Source organism: Diabrotica virgifera, chromosome 10, assembly GCF_917563875.1.
Source record: "Diabrotica virgifera virgifera chromosome 10, PGI_DIABVI_V3a".
Lineage (NCBI taxonomy): Eukaryota > Metazoa > Arthropoda > Insecta > Coleoptera > Chrysomelidae > Diabrotica > Diabrotica virgifera.
This window is the reverse complement of record NC_065452.1, coordinates 35,849,765-35,873,497: the sequence shown is the minus strand read 5'-3', so window position 1 is coordinate 35,873,497 and position 23,733 is coordinate 35,849,765. Positions and strand designations below refer to the sequence as shown.

General features: G+C 31.8%; 1 protein-coding gene across 2 annotated transcripts in view; it reads left to right on the top strand.

The window, feature by feature from the left end:
• The window catches only part of LOC114332535 (transcriptional coactivator YAP1-A-like), a 453,998-nt gene that overhangs the window by 340,603 nt on the left and 89,662 nt on the right, over nucleotides 1-23,733 (top strand). The window lies entirely within an intron of this gene.

Here is a 23,733-nt window from a genome sequence, read left to right as displayed (position 1 = left end):
CTCAGCAGCCGGAGACCGTCACTGAGACTGAGACACCCATGGTCCACAGCAGAACGACGACCATCAGATGGTGGTCGACGAGTGGACGACCATCAGCGGAAGCGCAAAGTGACTAAGGCTGCCGCCTGCTCAATCGAGGACGAAATGAACGCCTAAAAGAATTAGTACGACACCTTCGCCATGGCCAAGGACATCGGGAAAAAGATAATTATTATTCAATGCAATCTCCAACACAAAAAGGTGGCAACTTCGACAATCTGCCGTCACCTGGATGTAACGGAGAATGCAATAGCATTAATCCGAGAACCTTGGATAACTAAGACGAAAATAACTGGTTATAGCAGTCTAAATGGTCAAATCTTCAGCTTACAAAACAACCAACAACCGAGAACAGCAATATAATATGTTCCCAGAAAAATCAAAGCCTCCCCTTGGTGAAGTTTTGCACCTCAGACATAACTGCGGTTAAAGTAAAATTCCCATGGGCAAAAGGCAAAAATAGAGAGTTAATACTAGCATCGGTCTACCTACCCTCAGATGCAGCCACCGTACCACCAGCAAAGGAGATGGAAGATCTGGTAGACCGTTGTCTCAGCCAGGAGGTAGAACTTATGACCAGGAAAAACCTATGTTGGACAGTTGGTTTTTTAACTGGCTATTGTAACTAAGCAAACACCTCATCAAACACCACCCTCAAGACATTGGGGCTAGTAAACACACCTCTGTGCAGGTGCAGGAAGTGTGAACGAGATGACGAAACTGTCGAGCATGTTCTATATGAATGGCTGGAGTTTTCGTCAATACGAGAGTATGCGTTCGGCGAGCCTAGACCTACACGTGCCGACATAGGGGAGATGTCCCCTGGTTATTTGTCCACCTTCCTGGAAATGGTAGGATGGACAATGAGCTAAGGACGACAGGCCCCTGGGAGGACGCACAATGGGTCAATTGTGGCCAAGTGCTGTGGGACTTGATACGCCCTTCGTACTCTAAAGATACAGAGATAGTACGGGACTTTTCCGGTGGGCCGGTAGGCTAAAACAGGCCGGCATAGTAGACAATTATCTAAAGATTTAGCCGATCGGCCCCCCCTCTTAACACTGCTGGATCCGCCGCTGCATTAGACCAGGTCTAAGCTTCTAAGAAAAAATATTGTCCGTTTGAAATTTCGTTTGTTACCGGATCAAATTTACAAAGGGGACATCCATTAACTTCTTCTTCTTTTGGCATCATAACCATGGATAGGTCTTTACCTGTCAAACTGTGTCCTTCCATTCAGATCTCTCTTGTGCGCTCTTTTCCTCCATTGTCTTATATTCATGGTTTCAGGTCGTCTTCCACATCATCAAACCATCTCGTTCTGGTCCTTCACTTTTGTCGTCTTCCTATCGGTTTCCATTGTAATATTTTTTTTGCTGTTTTTGCATCTTTTTGTCTTTGAACATGTCCCAGCCATGAAAGTTTTTTGACTTTTCACAAATCTTACAATATCATACCTTCCATTCAATTCATTAACCTTGTGGTTCCTCCTGATTCTCCATGTGCTGTCTTCCTCTTGTACTGCGCAATATACTTTTCTCAGTATTTTTCTCTCGAATGACCTGAGTTTTGGTTCTTTTGTCTATTCAGAGTGTTGCCAATCGGCGGATAATTATCCGATTTGCGTACCTTTTTGAGAGTTGTCGTATCTTCTTCGTATCTTTAAATAAATCGGATATTTGCGGATATTTTTCAGTGTATCTACCATCGACCAAAACTTTCTCATCTATACTGGATGAATGTTAGTGACATCCGATACTTTTCATCTTTTGACAAAAGGAACATGTGCCGATTCTTTTGTTTAGAATTTACATGCACAAGTGCATCGACTTAAGGCATACTAATTCAATTCAAATTTCAAAAACCGTCTGCAGTCCGATGTTATTTATGAGTTTTTAGTTTTTAGTCTTTAAACTTATGAAAGCTAATTCACCCACGATTTAGTTTTATTTTCATTTTATGTAGTGCAGTGCTTAAGTAACTCAGGACTCGAAAAAATAATGCATTTTAAAAGCATTGACCAGAAATTTTGCGCCTATGCCATTAATGTAGCTGTAGTTTATTTTGTATTGATTTATTTATTATTTATTTTTCCAGTATCTAGTTTTAGGTAGTTATTACGTTTTAATAAAATAATATTTAAAAGTGTTTTTTTTTTACTTAAATAATTATAATAAATTAATATAACGATCCAAATAATGAAATATTTAGATTAATTTATTTATTTAGAATTTAACACTTACGATAATACAGAATACGAATAATATAATAATAGTAGGTAAATAGTATTTACATACATGAATTAGGTAATAATCAGCTAGGATACCAGATTTTCATCTATAAACGAAAATTTTTAAACCGTGAAATAGAGAATCTAGTAGATTAAATAGGGGAGTGCATATAGATTTTCACTTCGGAAAAAATCAAAACAAGATAGAACTTTTTGTAATTTCATTAAGAAATGTTTAATAAACAACATATCAAAAAGTTCTACCCGAGAAGTGGGTGCTTCATTTTTTATTAAACAAATCAACTACGAAATTAGATGTTTTTTAAATAACTCCGAAAATATAAATTTTAGAAAAAAACTGACTTGACCATTAAAAATTCAGAAAAACTTACAAAAAAAAACTTATATAAAGAATTTTCTAAAATTAAATCTGTATCTTCTATAATTTTTAATTATAACGCTAAAGTCACCCTTCTCACAAACATTGGCGCACTGTAAACTAACGTACGGCAAAGTGCATGGTTGAGTTATTTTAATGTAATTCTTTAACTAATGGATCGAATGAAATTTTACAAATTGAACATGAAAGAAGAATAATTAAGCTATCTTATGGTTATTATAGAAAGAAATAAAATGTATGGTCATAACTACGATGTGGGCGGAAAATGAGCCTTACATGAATTTTGTTTAAAAATGATTTAAAAATGTGTAACTAATACAGTTTTTCTTATAAAACTCTCAGTTTTGCACAACTTACCTTTCAAGCATCTTGCTAAATGATGTTTTATTCAAAAAAAATCCCAAAAATTTAATTCAAATGATATGACATCTCAAAAAATGTAATTTTTGAAATCTTCGTAGATTTATAGAATTACCACCATTTTAAGACGGTATTACTCAAGTTTGAACAGATCTATTACAGTTTTATAAGTGTTTTTTTAAAGCTTTGGATGTAATCTCTAAAATGCAATAAATTATTTTACTTTGGAAATGAAATAAACTATTTCTTTTTAAAAAAATTAAGAAAGATAACAAAAATGTAATACAAAAACCGAAAATTACCAGCTAAAAAAATGTTTGTACAAAGTGATCAAAACTTTTTTCTGTAAAACTTACCTAAAATACATTTAATAATAAGCTTCAACAATAATAAATGTTCAGCAAAAAAAATTTTTTTAGCTCTTATACAGTATGTCTGCGTAACTTGGAACCTATTGATAACTTTTTTATTATCAGTTTTACGAAAAAAAGGTATTGTTTATAAAATACTCTGCATCGTATGTAATCTAAGATGCAATCATCAAATATCAAATTTAGTTAATGTTATACGAGGTATGTCAAAAAATATGAATTTCATTCAAGAGTAAAGTACCATTTCATTTCACAATATCGAAAATTGTTATTAAGAAAAGTTGTTTGGAATTAAAAAATTTGTTTTAGTGTTCAATTACATCATTGTAATTATAATATTGTGAATAATAAAGGCACTTAACTCTTAAGAAAAATTCATATTTTTTACATATCTCGTATACAATTAAAAAAGTTTGATGTCTGATGGTTTTATCTTAGATTTTAGACCAGGGAGAGCATTTTATGAAAATTAACTTTTTTTTGTAAAAGTGATAATAAAATAGTTATCATAATTGTAATAAAGTGATGATGAGTATCCGTTATTTGAGAAAAAATTTATTTTTTTTTTCGATTAGAATGATGTAATTGTATATTTAGACATAGTTTTTAATTTCAAACAACTTTTCATAATAGCATTTTTTGATATGCTGGAATATAAAGGTACATTACTCTTTAACGAAATTCATATTTTTGACATAACTCGTATAAAATTGATAAAATTTGATATCTGATGGTTGAGTTTTAGATTTTTGACTATTCAGAGCATTTCATTAAGAATAACTTTTTTTCGTAAAATTGATAATAAAAAAGTTTTCCATGTGGTTCCTAGCTACGCAGACACACTGTGTAAGAGCTTCTGTATAAGAATTTTTAAATTGTAATGCCATATTCGGATTCAGCATAATCAAAAACAAAATAGAAACATATTTGATCAAAGTAAAATGATGAATTTAACGATATTTTTAATATTATTTATACAAAACAATTGTTATTGTTTAAAGAATTAATAAACAATTGCCAAATCTGCGAGTAGAACTTTTTACTTTAACATGTATATAAACTAACAAAAAAAGTTTTAGAAAAATCTTGTTTGAATTTTTCCGAAACAATGCATGTTTTCGTTCTAATTGCACTCCCCTAAAAGGGCCGGTTGTTCGAACGCTAATCAGAAATGGAATCAACTGATCATTATCAAATATTTAATTACTGTCAATGTCAACTTTGATTGGGTTGCTGAAAATATAATTGATTACAATTATGAGATTAATTGATTAATTAATCAATTATGTTAATAATTGTTACGTTAATTGATAATTAATAATTAATTAATCAATCAATTATGTTAATTATCATAATGATAATTGATTACAATCAACTGATTGGCGTACGAACAACGGATTTTGTTATTTGATGGTTGTTAAGGGGACTAAAAGAATAACATTGGCAACATTTAATAACAGAATAATTTTTGACCTAGCGTACCTTTTCGTGACAAATCGGATATTTTTCGAGCGATCATCGGATAATCTAGAGAAATGCGATTGGCAACACTGATCAGGGATGGCCAAACTGCGCCTCGCGAGCCACATGCGGCTCTTTGAAGAATTGCTTGTGGCTCTCGATAAATGTACCCGAGATCCTTTTCAATTTTGTGTTATTATTTAAAAAAAATTATTATCGTTCGATATGTGTTTCAGAATGTCTTTTAAATTACTGACAACAAATATGAAAGACCAAATGCAACTTTGTAACAAATTCCATTTCCATCCAAGCTAAGAGTGATAATAACAAATCGAACACTGCGCGAAAGATTATTAAGAGTGACGCGACATAAAAGTCAGTAATCAAACCACTCCAGACTGATTTGTATATTTAGTCATTTTACTCGACTTAAAAAAATTTAGACTATTTTTAATGGGAAATAAGCCAAAAGTTTACCAAAAAAATGATTTTATTAACGTTTCGACGCCCAAGTCGGGTGTCGTTGTCAAAATACAAAATAATTATTAATCATTAATAAAATCATTTTTTTGGTAAATCTGTGGCTTATTTCCCATTGAAAATAGTTTATTATAAAAATGCTACAAGAAAATAGCTTCAGAACAACATTAAAAAAATTTGTTGCAATATTAAACTAGAAAAACTTAACGAGTAAATAAAAAAGCCAGAAGGAATATTATTGACCAAAGTCCCAAATTTATTTCAAGACTTAAAATATTTTAAATCGCCTCTTCATTTTTTTCTGAATTCATTTGAAATATACATAGTCCATAAGGTGAATTTTTGTATGTATTACCAATATATGACCCAAACAACATCTGGTGAATTAAAATTAATAGAGACGCAATAAGATCAAGCTCGAAAATAAATTTGTACCAAAATCAAAGTACATACTCTAAATTAAAAAAGGATGCTTGTCGAATTATTTCCATATTAGAAACAACGTGCTTGTATGGGCCATTTAATTCCATTTTAAAATTCGTGAAATCATAACACATATCAGTATTAACTAACCAGCATCTGAAAGAATTACTGAGAAGTGATACCACAAATTATTCACCAAATTTTAAAGAATTACCAAAAGAAGGAAAACAAATGTTGGACAGGGAAAGAAACGAAAACAATAGAAACATGCATAGAAGAGACAGGGACCAACAGAAAAAAAAATTGAAAAAAGAAACCTGAATTGGTTTGGACATATAACTGGAATGATCGAGAACAGACTAGTAAAGAAGGTGACAGATGCCAAGAGACAGGGGAAAAGAAGAAGAAGCAGACCTAGAAAGGGGTGGATGGAACAAATCCAGGAAATCGGAACCAAGAGACAGAAAACAGTGCAACACGTGAAGGAAATGGGAAGAAGACCGGAAGGCGTGGAAGAAATGGGTAAAAGATGGATAGGTAATAGGTGGTAGCAAAGTTCGACTCTCTTTTTGGGCATAAGGGCAACGAGAAAAAGAATAAGGAAAACAAAAATGTAATTAAGTTTTAATATTTCGTAATTTTATTTCAGTTTTCAATAAATAAAAGTTCTGTTAAAAAACATTGTACAGGGTTATTCACTATATTTTGACCCCCCTGTAAACTGCTTTATTTACAGAATTAGAAAAAAAAAGTGGAAAATACAAAAGGTATTCTATTTTTAAAATATGATTTTTTGACATGTATAACATACTAGTGACGTCATCCATCTGGGCGTGATGACGTAATTGACTATTTTTTTAAATGAGAATAGGGGTCGTGTAGCTCATTTGAAAGGTAATTCAATACAGTGAAACTGGGTTATAACGTCATTGAAGGGCCCATTAAAAAAATGACGCTATATCAGAGTGACGTTATAAGAGAGGAATAGAAAAATGAAATTTTAACGAGAGAAAATTTTATTACAGCATTATTGCTAGATTAGGTATATTACATATATTATTTTTGAATGAATCTAAGTCCTCTTAAAGGCTTTTAAAATTGTATCCTTGTTTTTTAGAATTAAGCCAAGATGACACTCGAATTAACAAGTCCAAATTGCCGACATACATCAGCAATTTTTCGACCACTTTCAAATGTTCTTATAACACGCACTTTATCTTTAATAGGCAAAACCTTCCTTTTAGTACCACAACTTGCCATATTAAAAAATAAAAAGCTAATTACTAAATTAAAATCTGAAACAGAAAAATTTGACTGTTAGGACGGTACTGACAAATAAGAAATCGTAGAACTGTGTCACATAACTGTACAACTGTACACAGAAGGGATGATTTAACTTTCTCACATTCTTGGAAGGAGCAATGTCGCAAAACCGGAAACGCATCGCACTTTATTCTTCATAAAATAAAAATATGACAACCTACTGTAAAATTTTATGACGCTATAGACGAGTGTTACTTTATTTTAAGCCGCTAAAACCGGGTTTTTAATAATGTTATTGAATAGTTTTTGGCCGTACCTATTAAAAATTGACGTTACAACCGAGATGACGTAACTACCGAGGCCGTAATATCCAAGTTCCACTGTATTCAATTCTCTATTCAGTAATACAAACATTAAGATAATTATTTATACAGGGTGTCCAAAAACATTTTTTTAATTAAATTAATTGACACAAAAAGAAGAATGTATGTTAATTATTTAATTTAAAATACATTTTACTGCTGTTAGAAAACAAAAATATTAGTTTATTGCACAAATAATCATTGATTTTTGCTTAAATTCAATGTTCAAACTGTCAAGAGGCAGATGGGTGGCAGCTTGAACATTGAATTTAAGTGAAAAGTAATGTTTATTTGTTCAATAAACATTTATTTCTATTTTCTGACAGCAGTAGAATGTATTTTGAATTAAATACATTACATACATTTTTCTTTTTGTATCAATTAATTTAATTAAAATTATTTTTTTGACACCCTGTATAAATGATCATCTTAATGTTTATACTACTGAATAGAGAATTGAATTACCTTTCAAATGAGCTAGCACTCGACCCCTATTCCCATTTAAAAAAAATAGTCGATTACGTCATCAGGCCCAAATGGATGACGTCACTAGTACGATATATATGTAAAAAATCATAATTTAAAAATCGAATAACTTTTGTATTTTCCATTTTTTTCTAATTCACTAAATAAAGCAGTTTACAGATGGTCAAAATATAGTGAATAACCCTGTACATACCTTTTTTACATACTTTTTGAATACGTTTTTAATTGCGGCTCGCGAAAAATTTTAACTTATGAAAAGTGGCCCTGGCTATCAAGGAGCTTGGCCACCCCTCTATACTATGTACATTAGTATAAAGAAGTTTATGTAACGGTATAATATTTTCGCTAAGAATTTTTAGACATTCCCCTCGAGTGTAGACAACCAGTTCTATCTTTTACGGGTCATAGGTTTCATGGTTTCAGCAATTAACAAAAATATTGTATTTTATAAATTTATAACGTTTGTAGAAAAAATATTGTATGCTATACGTGTTAAAAAGTACATTTTTAAGGCACTCATGTGAATTGCAGAATATGCTTCGCTCATTCTGCAAACTTTCACATTCATGCATTAAAATTGTACTTTTAACACTTATATCGTAAATAACTATTAATACTTACCACTTTCCAAAAATCCAAAAATAAAAAAAAAGACATAGTCCAGGGCGCATCTGTTTTGAGATGGACGTTGAGAGGTGACTCAATTTTTTTTGCAGAAATTGCTTGAAAATATCGCAAATAATAATATTTGAGTTATCCTCCCTCTCAAAAAGGTCCGGAACATTGTTTAAATAATCAAAATGTCAAAAAATGAAGGAAAAATTCGATTTTTTTCTTGGTTTCTTGATTATAACTTTAAAAGTATTCATTTCCGAGAAAAGTTGTACTGACATAAAAGTTGCGTAATTAAATTTCCTACAATATAGAATTGGTTAAAAATTTAAAAAATAGTCACCCTTGTTGCAAAATAGCAATAATTGCGAAAAAACCATACAAAAACAAGTATTCGCATTTTACGTTTTTCAACAATTTATGCTGCATTTTGGACCTTCATATTTTACCCAGAAAAACTTTATGATACAGTAAAAGAATACTGTAAATTTCATTAAGATCGGTTTAATAGATTTTGCAAAATAAATTTTGCAATCCAGCTTTCGCAAAAAAAATTATTTTTTCAAAATGTTACAGGACTGAAAATAAAGCAGATAGCAAGTTGAAAATTTTTTTGCTTATAGAAGTGTACCGTACCTTTCATTTGCAATTTTCAAAATTAAAATCGATTAATTACGACGGCGTCAGGAAATTTTTTAAATAAACATTAATTTTTGGAGCTACGCGCAGGACAGCGGTGTTCGATTCACACAAGTTTATTTCCACCAAAATTTCTTCCAATCTTTATCTAATATATTATTTTCTTACTCTATATTTTGTTTTATTTTAATATTTTAATTCCACAAAAATTAAACTTATTTTATTATTGTTTGTGAAATATTGTTTAAACAATTGCATATGTTTAAAAATAATAAACTTTTATTCGCTTAGTCAAAATATATGAACAAAGAAAGTTGTTGCTAATAAAAGTGTTATTTCAAAGGATAAAGTATGTGTTTTTATTTTGCAATAAACAAATTTATTTATTTATATCGAAATGCAATAAAAATTAAAATGTATCAATCATTATCAAAGGTCATTGGAATGCCCAATCAGAGCAAACTGTCCGCTGTCCTACGCGTAGCACCAATAATTAATGTTTATTTAAAAAAATTCCTGACGCTGTGGTGTTAATCGATTTTAATTTTGCAAAATTGAAAATAAAAGGTACAGTACACTTCTATAAGCAAAACAAATTTCAACTTTCTATCTGCTTTACTTTCAGTTCTGTAACATTCTGAAAAAATGAATTTTTTTTGTGAAAGCTGGATTTCAAAATTTATTTTGCAAAATCTATTGAACCTATCTTAATGAAATTTACAGTATTGTTTTACTGTATCATGAAGGTTTTCTGGTTGAAATATGAAGGTCCCTAAGTGTAGCATAAATAGTTGAAAAACGTAAAATGCTAATACTTGTTTTTGTATGGTTGTTTCCTAATTATTGCTATTTTACAACAAGGGTGACTAATTTTTGAATTTTTAACCAATTCTATATTGTAGGAAATTTAATTACGCAACTTTTATGTCAGTACAAGTTTTCTCAGAAATGAATACTTTTAAAGTTATAATCAAAAAACCAAGAAATAAATCGAATTTTTCCTTAATTTTTTGACATTTGGATTATTTAAACAATGTTCCGGACCTTTTTGAGAGGGAGGATAACTCAAATATTATTATTTGATTTATTTTCAAGCAATTTCTGCAAAAAAATTTGAGTCACCTCTTAACGTCCAAATGTACTAATATTTTTACAGATCCGCCCTGGTCTAACAGCAATTGTCCGCATTTGAACCCGGGACCTCTCGATCTCTAGTCGAATGCTGTACCAATAACGCTACGAAGGCTTTGTTTACACGGTTTCTCGGACATTATTACAAATCACGGTAAAAAAATAGACGAAGTGAAGTATTAAATATAAAAATGCTTTAATAATACGTATTATCTTACTCCCGATGAAGACACATCCAAAAATACAAATATTATAATAAATATATTTACTAAAAACACTAATATACTTTTTCCGCACCTTTTTTGGACTGATACATACATAACTTAAAAGATTTAGCAACGAATAACATACTGTCTATGCGCATGCGCGCAGAATAATAAAAGTTCACTCCCTATCGCGCCTAAAGAACTTTAACTTCAAAAATCCGAAGTTGAATAGTTGATATGCTAAAAAATAATTAAAATATCTTGTTTTTCAAAATTACTTGAGTAAAACTGAATAATATGTATAGATCAGGGGCGGTTTCTCCATTGGTTCACTTGTGCAGTGAACACCCAATCAAATTTCATTAAAATACATATTTTTGAAAATCTCATAAATATCATTAAAATATTTTTTCTTAAATCTCATAAATATTATAGTATCATTAAAATATAACTGTATTTATTAATCACATAATTTGTTTGCACAACACCGCTACGCTAGATGCACGTGGTAAGTGCAGAATTCAAATTGAACCCAGCCACTATACAGTAACCCTATAGAACAGGGGTGGGCAAAGTGCGGCCCGCGGGCCGCATGCGCCCCCTTAGCCATTTTTTTGCAGCCCGGTGAGAAAAACTGAATTATTTTCATTTCAAGATTTTTTCTAGTTATTGCTAATATTGATAATTAAATATAGATAGATAATGCAGCTATTAATATTATCACTTTCGCAGCGGGTGATTGTTCCGCAAATTTTAACATAACGCGGGCAAAAATTTGGGTTTTTGGCACAGAGATTTATCGGCTCCCCCAATGAAATCCATGAAATTTCAACAAATGAAAATGATATTTTCGAAGTAGTCAGGAACTGTGCGGAAAATTTTGAATTAACCACCTAGTAAGAGTAACAACTGACGGAGAACCAAATTTAAGAGGAGCAAATATTGTAACGTTGAGAAAACTTAAAAGATTAGGTTCAACAGTTTCCAGAACATAGGTTATTATTCTTCACTGCATAATCCATCATCAGATATTGTGCAAAAATATTTTGCAAGTGAACAACGTCATTTCAATTAAAACTAATATCATTGTATAACTAGACCATTGTATAACTAAACCCTGTAGATAAACAATGCTAATATTGTTAATAACTGTATTAGTTCAATGGGATTAAATCATCGCGAATTCAAAGCATTTTTGGAAGAGTTAGAGACATAACATACTGATGTCTTATACCACAATCAACAATCATATTCGATAATTAAGTTTAGAAAAGGTTCTTAAAAGATGCTGTGAATTAGGGGAGGGAATTATTTAGAAATTAAACACTGCTACTTTGCTAAATTTATAAGTGTTGATCGCAAAATGAAACTTTTGTAATGAAATTCAAACTATTCGTTGATCATAAAAAAGAAAGAATTAGTCCAATTATTTCCCAATAATTTTGTTTAGTCCGGATCTGGATTATTCTTGTGATTAGAAGTTGGGTGGTTTGGATTTTAAATGAGAGATGTCTATGTCAAATATCAAAAAATATACAAGGTGGTTCTAAAGTTGTGCTTCCAGAAAGACATGGCAAAATCGATAAAACACCCTGTAACTCAGTTATACAAATCATTGAGGCAATAAATGTAGTATATCTAGATCCGCCTTAGTGACCTCTATTCACAATTTAAGTATTCCCGTTTCTCAATGAAACACCCTACTGTATATTTGCGGCGAATACCGTGCTTAAATAAGTGCGAATGTGGTATAGGGGGTAGGGATATTGTTTGAAAATTTTTGAAATTTTCGATGTTTTTATTATTTTGTATGAAAATATATAATTTCAAAAATATTCTCTGAAAATTTCAGTTTGACCGTAGGAAAACTACCAGAAATACAGCATGTTTAATATCCCTACCGCTTCGACTCGCTTTGCAGCAGCTTGTTGAGCGTAGTGAGAAACGGTCAACAGCTGTTCCATTTTTTTTTAAATTACTCTGCGATTTAAAAACATATTCCGATGTGCATCACTTTACGATTTGACAGACAGAAGAAATTGAAAATAAAAGTTGTCAAAACTAAACGTGTTTTTCTCAAAATCTCAAAACTGCTCAACTGCTTTTTATAGTCGGTGGACATTGTAACTCAAAGGCTACTTGACAGATCCACCGGAAACTTTTCATACATTTTCTTTAGACATTTCATGAGTTATCAATAACAAATGTGTTGATTTTCACTATTTCGGTATTTTCACTTCTGAGTGATATCAAAAACGCAAAAATCGTCAAAACAAAAAAACTCGACAGTGTTATCTCGAGAAACTTATGAGCTAATAAAATATTTTTGAATTTTTTGTTTCATATGATCCAATAACGAGTTCTGATGTCTACTGAAAAATTCATTTTGTTGGGTGTCGGTAAAAATTTGCCACCGTTGGCTTATTTTTCAATAGTTGGTCTTGAAACGTTTTTTGCGGATATTATTTGAATTGTACTGAATACGTTTACTTAATTTAAAAATAAAATAATTCTACCATAGTTTCAAACAAATTAAAAAAATTAACATCCCCCCCCCCCCCAAGTTAAAAATTCGAACACATTGCGGCCCTTGGTAATAGACCAAAAACCTTTTGTGGCCCTTATTAAAAAAAGTTTGCCCACCCCTGCTATAGAAGAACGAGAGCTCTTAAATCCGTGAACCAGGGATTCTCCTATCTTAAAACATTGACCATTTGTGCACTGCACACAGAGACCGGGGCGAAGCGTTTCGATTCACAGTTTGGCATTTTCTGTTGTGGGATTTTATTAAATACAATATTGGTAGGTAGTCTTTTTAGGATGGTGGAGCCTTATTCCGTGAAGTTTATAAAAGAAAATGCAAATAGTTTTGAAAATCGACTTCTTATAAAAAGAATGGACTAACTTGGCCGGAGATAAACTTGGTACAAGAATGTGCAATAAGAAACAAAAAGTTTAAACATCGTTTTAAAGTTGAACAATATAGAAAAACTTAGTGATTATGTGGGTGTGATAAACTACATTCTTTATTTTGTTTTCCATGTTTAGTATTTTCAAAGAATAAAACTATAATTTCAATCTCGGTCTTTGGATGCCGTTAAAATAAACGGATTTTAAACAGTTTTGACAAAGCCATTTCATTATGCGTAACTTCTGCCTCCACCTTCACCACCGAAGAAGCGCCATCATTCAGTAGGTATTATATTCTGCACAAAATAAAAAATGTGTGTGACATCCTGACTAATCGGGTCAAAGATAGGTTTCATTTTACAGAACATCTTTTGGCGAGGCCCCAAAAATTTTTCTCCTGCGGCGCTTATTCACCGTTTGTATAATTACATTCTTTAATTGAACACCCTCCTTAAATTACCACGAGCCGCCACTGGTATAGATCCCGTGGTTAGGAAGAATACGCATCTTTTTCCTAACTAAATACATATCTACATTTCTACAGAACTGGATTCGAAATCCGATGTATTTATCGACCGTGCAAGTATATTCTATAACACTATAAAACAGTGTTGAAATTATCGGGAATTGCGGTCTGTGGCTTAGATTGAAACTACATTTAATTCTGTTGAATTCGATATTTCGATGAGTATTTATTAATTTTTCATCTTCATCAGGAACAAACTACAAAATTAACTAACAGTTAGGTACAAACATAATATTACAATGATATAACTTACGAATTGTTGTAGGTATGTTATATAAAGCAATTTAACTTAAAGCTATGCATGTCGTTTCACGAGAACGTCGAGGGCGGCACTGAGTCAGGTATCTTTTCTCACATGTGTTAAGGGTCAAAAGTTCCAAACACACAGATGGCTCGATATTGGAACTTTTGACCCTTAACACATGTGAGAAAAGATACCTGACTCAGTGCCGCCCTCGACGTTCTCGTGAAACGACATGCATAGCTTTAAGTTAAATTGCTTTATATAACATACCTACAACAATTCGTAAGTTATATCATTGTAATATTATGTTTGTACCTAACTGTTAGTTAATTTTGTAGTTTGTTCCTGATGAAGATGAAAAATTAATAAATACTCATCGAAATATCGAATTCAACAGAATTAAATGTAGTTTCAATCTAAGCCACAGACCGCAATTCCCGATAATTTCAACACTGTTTTATAGTGTTATAGAGTATCTACATTTCTACATATTTGTCTACATATTACTAAAGCAAGACAAAGCGAAGACTAAAATGCTTCGACAACTACTAAGACGATATTTAATAATGATCTAAAAAAGAGGAGAAAAATCGCCAACTTAGTAGACACACGTAACAAGATGGTTTTGCTTCGAAATCTGAACCACAGGCAAATTTTCATTCCTTTTAGGCTAAGACAGTCCTGGGGAACGTGGCGACAGCCATACGAGTTAAGTTTGTTGGAAAGTCGATCCTACAAATTTACGACATTTTCATGAGTTTAAAATATCCACACAGAATCACAGAAACAGAATGGTTGTTGTTATTGATAAGATTAGTCAGTGTGTGACATTTAAATAGAGAAATTTGCCCACGAGTTTTCAGGAAACGTTATTTATAGAAAAATCACTGATTTATGCGATGAAAAAATAGTACAACTGTGTGACAAATGGTGTAGTTAGTAGTTGTAGTGCTTTTTAATATCGGAAAGAGAAACGCTTTTCATTATTTTTACTATCATTATCAAGTACATATTATCAAAAAAACTTTTCCACTTTTACACTTTTATACAGGGTGTTTGGTAAAGAATGGGCCATAGCTTAACCTTAGATTCCTGAGGTTAAAATAGGTCGATTTAAGAAGCTAACTTACCTTTGTACAAAAGTTGATAATAACCGAAATACAGGGTGTCAAAGTTAAACTTTTATTTTATTTATTCTTGAATATTTCCTAACAGACATGGGATAATAACACGAAATTTGGTAAGCGGGGGGTTTTTGGGATGAGAAATCTAAATTTGCCACCAAAAATGATGTATTGCCCAAAGGGCGCCACATACGCCTTTCATCGCTCATTAAATAGGTTCAATTTTTTTTATTACCCACTCTACATACTTCTTGAATCAAAACTTTTTTCTCTTAATATTTTTACTTAAAAAATGTACATTCATCTCGTTAAACTCAACTGTTTTTGAGATAAACGCATTTTAAATCTGCGAGGCAACATAATTTTTTGTATATTATCATTGTAGTTACACCCGAAAAATAACTTAAAACCATAAAAATTTACAAAAATGTATCGCAAATTTCTTCAAATGGAATTTGCAATGCAATGACATAAATATGAGAACTGGTACAATTATTATGGTTTCAAGTTTTCTTTTTCGGGTCTAACTACAATGATATTATGCACAAAAATATGTTGTATCGCAGATTTAAAATGCGTTTATCTCGAAAACTGTTGAGTTTAGCAAGATGAATATAGTATACCATTTTTAAGTAAATATATTAAGACAATAAAAATTTTGATTCAAAAAGTATGTGGAGTGGGTGATAAAAAAAACTGAACGTATTAAATGAGCACTGAAAGACGTACGTGGCACCCTCTGGGTAATACATCATTTTTGGTGGCGAATTTAGATTTCTTTTGTACTAAGGTAAGTTAGCTTAAATCGACCTATTTTAACTTCAGGAATCTAAGGTTAAGCTATGGCCCATTCTTTACCAAACACCCTGTATATTACTTGACAAATATCTGAAAAATTGATTCTTTTGTTCCTTTATTCTTCTTTTAATAGAATTTTGAGATGTTACTCTGAAGCTAAGCTCTTATTACCTTATCGTACCATACCTTTGGTAGTCTGCCTACTGGTCTTCGGGTCTTTTGATTCCTACCGAGTTAATTCACCTTTGTCCTGGCATTTTGTGAACGTGATCTCTATAAAATCGCATTGCATGTTCTTAATTACATCACCACATTTTGCACTTTCAGTGCTTTCTTATCTGGTGTTGGTTTTCATTCAGTTAACTTACATATTTATCTTCCATCCTCCATCCTTACCACCACGTGACTAGCCCATCTCCGTTTCAATCAGCAGGGCTCTATCCTCAACATCTGTAACTGTGGATTATGGTTCTAGTTCAGGGCGCATCTGTTTTGAGATGTTGTGAACATTGTTTATATAATCAAAATGTCAAAAAATTAAGGAAAAATTCGATTTTTTTATTCGTTTTTTTATTATAACTTTAAAAGTATTTATTTCCGAGAAAAGTTGCACCGACATAAAAGTTGCGTAATTAAATTTACTACAACATAGGATTAGTTAAAAATTTAAAAAATTGTCACCCTTGTTTCAAAATAGCAATAATTGCGAGAAAATCATAAAAAAACAAGTATTCGCATTTTACGTTTTTCAACCATTTATGCTACACTTAGGACCTTCATATTTTACCCAGAAAAACTTTATGATATAGTAAAATAATACTGTAAATTTCATTAAGATCGGCTAAATAGATTTTGCAAAATAAATTTTGCAATGCAGCTTTCGCAAAAAAAATTCATTTTTTCAAAATGTTGCAGGACTGAAAATAAAGCAGACATCAAGTTGAATTTTTTTTCCATGTAGAATGTAGAAGAATACTGTACCTTTCGTTTGCAATTCGCAAAATTAAAATCAGTTAACTACCACGGTGTCAGGAATTTTTTTTAAATAAACATTAATTTTTAGTGCTACGCGCAGGACAGCGGTGTTCGATTCACACAAGTTGATTTCCACCAAAATTTTTTCCTATCTTTATCTAATATATTATTTTCTTGCTCTTTATTTTGTTGTATTTTAATATTTTAATTCCACAAAAATCAAACTACTTAATTTGAGTATTGTTTGTGAAATATTGTTTAAATAATTGCATATGTTTAAAAATAATAAACTTTTATTCTCTAAGTTAAAGTATATGAACAAAGAAAGTTTTTGCTAAAAAGGTGTTATGTCAAAGGCAGGGTATGTATTTTTAATTTGCAATAAACAAATTTATCTATTTATATCTAAATGTAATAAAAATTAAAATTTATCAATCATTATCAAAGGTCGTTGGAATGCCCAATCAGAGCAAACGTATCCGCTGTCATGCGCGTAGCACCAAAAATTATTGTTTATTTAAAAAAATCCTGACGCTTTGGTAGTTAACCCATTTTAATTTTGAAAATTGCAAGTGAAAGGTACAGTATTCTTCTATAGGTAAAAAAAATTCAACTTGCTGTCTGCTTTATTTTCATTCCTGCAACATTTTGAAAAAATGAATTTTTTTGCGAAAGCTGGATTGCAAAATTTCTTTTGCAAAATCTATTAAACAGATCTTAATGAAATTTGCAGTAACGTTTTTATATATCATAGATTTTTTCTGGATGAAATATGAAGGCCCTAAGTGTAGCATAAATGGTTGAAAAACGTAAAATGCGAATACATACTTGTTTTTTATGTTTTTTCGAAATTATTGCTATTTTGCAACAAGGGTGACAATTTTTTAAATTTTTAACTAATCCTATGTTGTAGGAAATTTAATTACGCAACTTTTATGTCAGTGCAACTTTTCTCGGAAATGAATACTTTTAAAGTTATAATAAAAAAACGAATAAAAAAATCGAATTTTTCCTTAATTTTTTGACATTTTGAATATTTAAACAATGTTCCGGACCTTTTTGAGTGGTAGGATAACTCAATTATTATTATATGAGTTAATTCCAAGCAATTTCTGCAAAAAAATATGAGTCACCTCTCAATTCCCATCTGAAAACAGATGCGCCCTGGACTAGAATCATAATCCACAGTTGCAGATGTTGAGGATAGAGCCCTGCTGATTGAAACGGAGATGGGCTAGCCACGTGGTGGTAAGGATGGAGGATGAAAGATAAATATGTAAGTTAACTGAATGGAAACCAACACCAGATAAGAAAGCACTGGAAGTGCAAAATGTGGTGATGATTTCTGTAAAAAAAAATATAAGTCATCTCTCAACATCCAAATGTACTAATATTTTTACAGATGCTCCCTGGTCTATTCTGTTTCGTAGTTCTATCAAATATGCTGGCGTATTTTATACCTAAAAGTGATTGGAAAAATTATAAATTGTTTATTTATAATCAGCTGTTCGTATATCAATGAATACGAACACCAGTATGGGTATATATTTGTCAATTCTATGGTTGCCCCAAATCTATAAATATAGGTCGCACCCCGACTTCATTACTGCTATAACCCTGAAATCACAAACTTTTCAGGAAAACAAAAATAAGATTTTATGTGAACTCTTCATTTTTTTTTGTCTCTAAGTTCATTATCTAAGTTAATCAAATTCTACATTCATTTTGATTACGTGTGTACCTATCTACTTAACGCAAGTATTTATTTTAAATTATTAATATTCTTTTATTTCATAGATTCTTTTATTTCATATTGATATTATCATTACCCTAAAATTCACCCTTAAAAATAAGATAAGCCGTTAATGCTAAGGCACCCATATTCAAAATTCGAGGTTTAGGTTCTCTAGAAAAAAACCTTAAGAAGTTTTACTTAAGTAATTTTTTGGCTCACAAATAATGCATTATTACAGGTTAGGGCAATATTAAAAAATGAATGATACTTATTATGGTAACGTAAACTGTCTTGTGGCGCTCTTGCTAATGCTGAGAGGTCCAAAATCGGAAATGGTAATAACGACACAGACACACCATGCAGATTCTAAAATAACTAATTATTATGGTAACGTAAACTGTCTTGTGGCGCTCTTGCTAATGCTGAGAGGTCCAAAATCGGAAATGGTAATAACGACACAGACACACCATGCAGATTCTAAAATAACTAAATTATATGCCAATTCTCCCAATTTTAAAATTTAAATTTTCCATATACATAAATATGTGAATATCACGGTCGGTTGGATTGGTTTTTGGTTTGGATCATCTTCAGGTGCTATCAATTAGAAGGAAGTTGAGTATAAACAACGTGACCTCCTAAGAAACAATTTTCCTGCGAACACAAAACAAGAATCGTCAGTTATTCCGAGAAACGCGACATCGTTGCAGGTTTATTTTGATCCACTTGAATTGGGAACAATATGTCATCAGATACGTAATGACATATGCTTGGAAATAATAACCAACCAATACATTGTCATCTTCATTGTTTTTTATACCATGACTTTTAGATATAATGTGTGTGTTAATAATGAATAAACCAGGAAATACATCTCAAAAAGAGGACTTTTTATATTACTCCAGTCAACTTACACATCCGAGGTTACAAACATTACCATCAAGCTAAAAATTGGCAGGATTGTTCAAAATACCATCATAAATGAAATCTAAAAAGTCCTCATAAATCCGACCCGAGCTAAAAAAAAGTACGCGGGGTCAAGGGTCATAAAATATAGTTTTTAGCGATTTTCAGCGAAACGGTAAGTTTTATCATAAAATTAGTTCTAACAAAAAATATAGATTAGATAATTATCTATAAAAAATGTCTTATTATATTTTTTCCTAAGAGCCACCGTTTTAGAGATAGGTACAACGATTCAAAAAGTTGTAATCGTCATAATATGCGCACACGTTTCCACACTACTTTTGAGGTAGTGTACTTAGCGCATTTTTTAACGTGGTTTCACTAGTAGGCCTATTCCACGGATCTGTTATGATTCTGTTTAATTTGAAGCTATTGAATAATTGATATTGGCAAGGGTTAAAAATGATAAAAGTTATAAAAAGCGGTATAAATTAAAAAAAAAAGGAAATTTATCCAGCTGGTTCATAATTTTCTAATACTTCTGCTTCTTCTTCTTCTTGTTCTTTTTCTTCTTCTTCTTCACCTTCTAGTTCTTCTTCTTCTTCGTTTTGTTCCTCTTCTTCTTGTTCATCCTGGATGCAAGTAAATTGCGCCAATAATGACACATGGCATGGCTCTTCGATAGAATCAAATGAATCCTCAATTGTTGATGATTCAACAATGGAGCACGACCGGTTTTGACAATTAGTGTATGCTACCGAACAAAACAGTCCAACTTTTTTGAAACCACATTTAGCGCTACATCCCTTTTTACAGTTGCAAAAAATTGTGTTCAGGAGTTTTTCCGGCGCAGGTGGGAGTAAAGTTTGAATTGGTTCTAATGAACTGTCGACTAATTTCCATCCCCAGTCTTTTGGATCTAGCTGATAACCAAGCCACACTTGAACTTGGTAATATACCCGAAAAAGATGTTGATGAGCAGCCGCTGAGGTTGGAGAAAGGCAAGATAACTGCACTTGTTTCTTATTTCTAGTATTTTTGAAGAAACATGCATATCGAAACTTATCTAAGCACGTAGACGCGTGGCTCTTTTTAGGCGCTCCATACATAGAGAGAAGAAAACTAATTCTGTTGGAAATAATTTCTTGTGGAGTTGAATTAGTTTTTAAAAACTTCAGCAAATTCAAGTAATATATTAGGTTTAACACGTATTTTCACTCCGGGGTAGTACCTACTAGACTCAAGACTAATTAATACCGAGGGTGTCATCTACCTGAAGGATTTCGCCACCCAGGAAGATAACGGTGTTATTTGCATAATAGTAAACAAACTAAATTTGTATAAAGTTTATTGTACATTGAAATGTTTATTAGTACTTAACAATAAACATTTTGCGTAGAAAGTTGGCTTTCATTATATGTTTAAACCCTTCTGAGAAAAGAATAGGTAGGGTGATTAGATTAGCCGACGTACCGATAGAACGTGTTTTTTCCGACAAAACCCATCGTTACAAATTGAATAAGACGCATAAGTAAGAAGAATTATTATAAGTTAATACTTTGTCAATCAATTTACTATTTTTGTTGGGAATAAGTCGTAAAATTGAAATAATAATTCTTATTATTTTCGCGTTACATTCACTTGTAAAGATTTTTTTGTTGGCACTGTAATATAATACAGCTTATACATTGCATCCCTCGCTTGCGGTAGACCGCAAGCTGTAAAGTAGAAACATTATTATATTTATAGTATCTTATATTATTATGTGTAATATAAGTTAAGTTGACCGATAGAATATTATGTTTACTTGTATTACACTACAGCTTCAGTGATGTATATACGTGGTGTACTAATACATATTTATTATGACGATTAGAACTCTTTCAACTCTTTGAATCGTTGTATCTCAAAAACGGTGGCTCTTACGAAAAAAAGTATTAAGATATTTTTTATAGATAATTATCTGATCTACATTTTTTTGTTAAAACTAGTTTTATGATAAAATTTACCGTTTCGCTGAAAATCGCTAAAAACCATACTTGGTGACCTTTGACCCCGCGTAAATTTTTTAGCTCGGGTCGGATTTATGAGGACTTTTTAGATTTCATTTATGATGGTATTTTGAACAATCCTGCCAATTTTCAGCTAGATGGTAATTATTGTAACCTCACTCCTATTTTTGAGTCTAACTAGACCGGTCTATATACAGGGTGTGTTTTAAGTGCGACATTGGTAGACAATTTCATTATGGTACAGAATATCCAAAAAAGTTAACAATACATTAGCACTACAGGTCTAGGAGGCCCACGGCTTGGTTGACTATTCTTCTCCATTCATTTCTGTTCCTTGATTTTCTTTCCCAGTTGGTCACTTTTAATCTGATATCTTCCTGGACTTCCGCTTTCCATCTTGACCTTGGTCTTCCTATTCTCTTCTTTCCTCCTATTGCACTGGTTAAGAGGCACTTTGGTATCCTGTTTAAGACATTATCTGCAAGCGTCCCATCCATCTTAATCCGTGTGTCTTTATGATTGCTATTATGTCAGGCTCTTTGTATAGTTCTTTTAATTCTTGGTTTGTTCTGCGTGTCCATATGCCATTTATAGTTTTTCCGCCGTATATTTTTCTCCATACCAAAATAGTTATTTTCCAACTAGTTGCGGAAAGTGATACTTTCCCGCACGCGACTGCCGTTGACCCGAACGACGCGATAGCGAAGTTCGGGCAAACAGTCGAGTGCGGGAAAGACACTTTCCACATGAGTTAGGAACAATATTTTTTCTACGGCCGTACGTTTGGAAAACAGCCACAACAAATAGACTTATATCAATTTTTATTTACGAGAAAATACAACATACAAGAGTACGTAATTCAAAAAATGTATGCAAATTTAATCATTTGGAAAAACAAGAAGGGTTTACTTCTTTCTTGGTAATATTAAATGTAAACGAGCAATTAGTGGTATTTTGCAAATGTATCACTGATGCAAGCTGATCCTTGAATTGTTTAATACTTTTTCTGACAAGGTTGTCAAAACCAAGTTTTCAATAAAATAAAATTGGTTTCCATGGCGACGATTCAAAACCATTGTTATTGTCTACTAATGTGACTTTTAAATATTATGTCAAAATACATAATTCTTTTTCAAAGAATTATCGCGTTAATTTCATTAAAACAGTTTACTATTCCTAGTTCGAGTGAATCAAACTAAAACGAGCAGTAAGCGTTGATTTGAAAAATTTAACTCAACTTTTACTAGTTGAAGTAGACTCTTCTTAACTCTTGTTAGTAAAAGTAGATCGCGGGAAAAAGAGAATCAACTCTTACTAGTTGACTATTCCTGGATCGATTCAGTAAATGTAGAATCTCACGTGCTTTTTTGATGAGTGCGCATCTCTTTGTTTCGAGTGTTTTAACTACTTATCACGATTTGAACATACCCAGTAACATTTTATTTCTACAATCGGTTGTGTATGTTTATGTTGTTAAAGAATCAACTATTACTAAAATGGCATTGGGAAGAGTATACTTTTTCTAGTTGAAGTCTACTTTTACTAGGATATGTTGAATAAAAATCTTCATTTTATATTTAAAATCAACTTTTACTAAAACCAGCCATTTGAGTTGACTCGAACTAAGAATAGTCGACTCCAACTATATAATCAACTTAAACTGTAACATACAGGGTGAGTCATGAGGGACTGTACATACTCCTACGTCGTATAGAGGCCCCTATGGGGAATAACAAATGACCAATAAAAAGTGTCTGCTCCCATTGTTTAATAATATACAGGGCGAGTCTCGCATTTTGACAGAAATTTATATTCGTCATAATTTTTGAACGGTCAGATCGATGTGTCTCTTATTTTGGTCAATCGTTACACTATTACCACCTAATCAACTGACTTATTCAAACTAGAAAAAAATCAGGTCCGGCTTTAAAAAATTAGTTCGTTTGGGTCTTAGAAAAAATTTCAGCCTGTATACGCTTTTTGAAAACTCTAATATGAATTTTACAAATTAGACAAATAGGTAATTAAAATAGCATATTT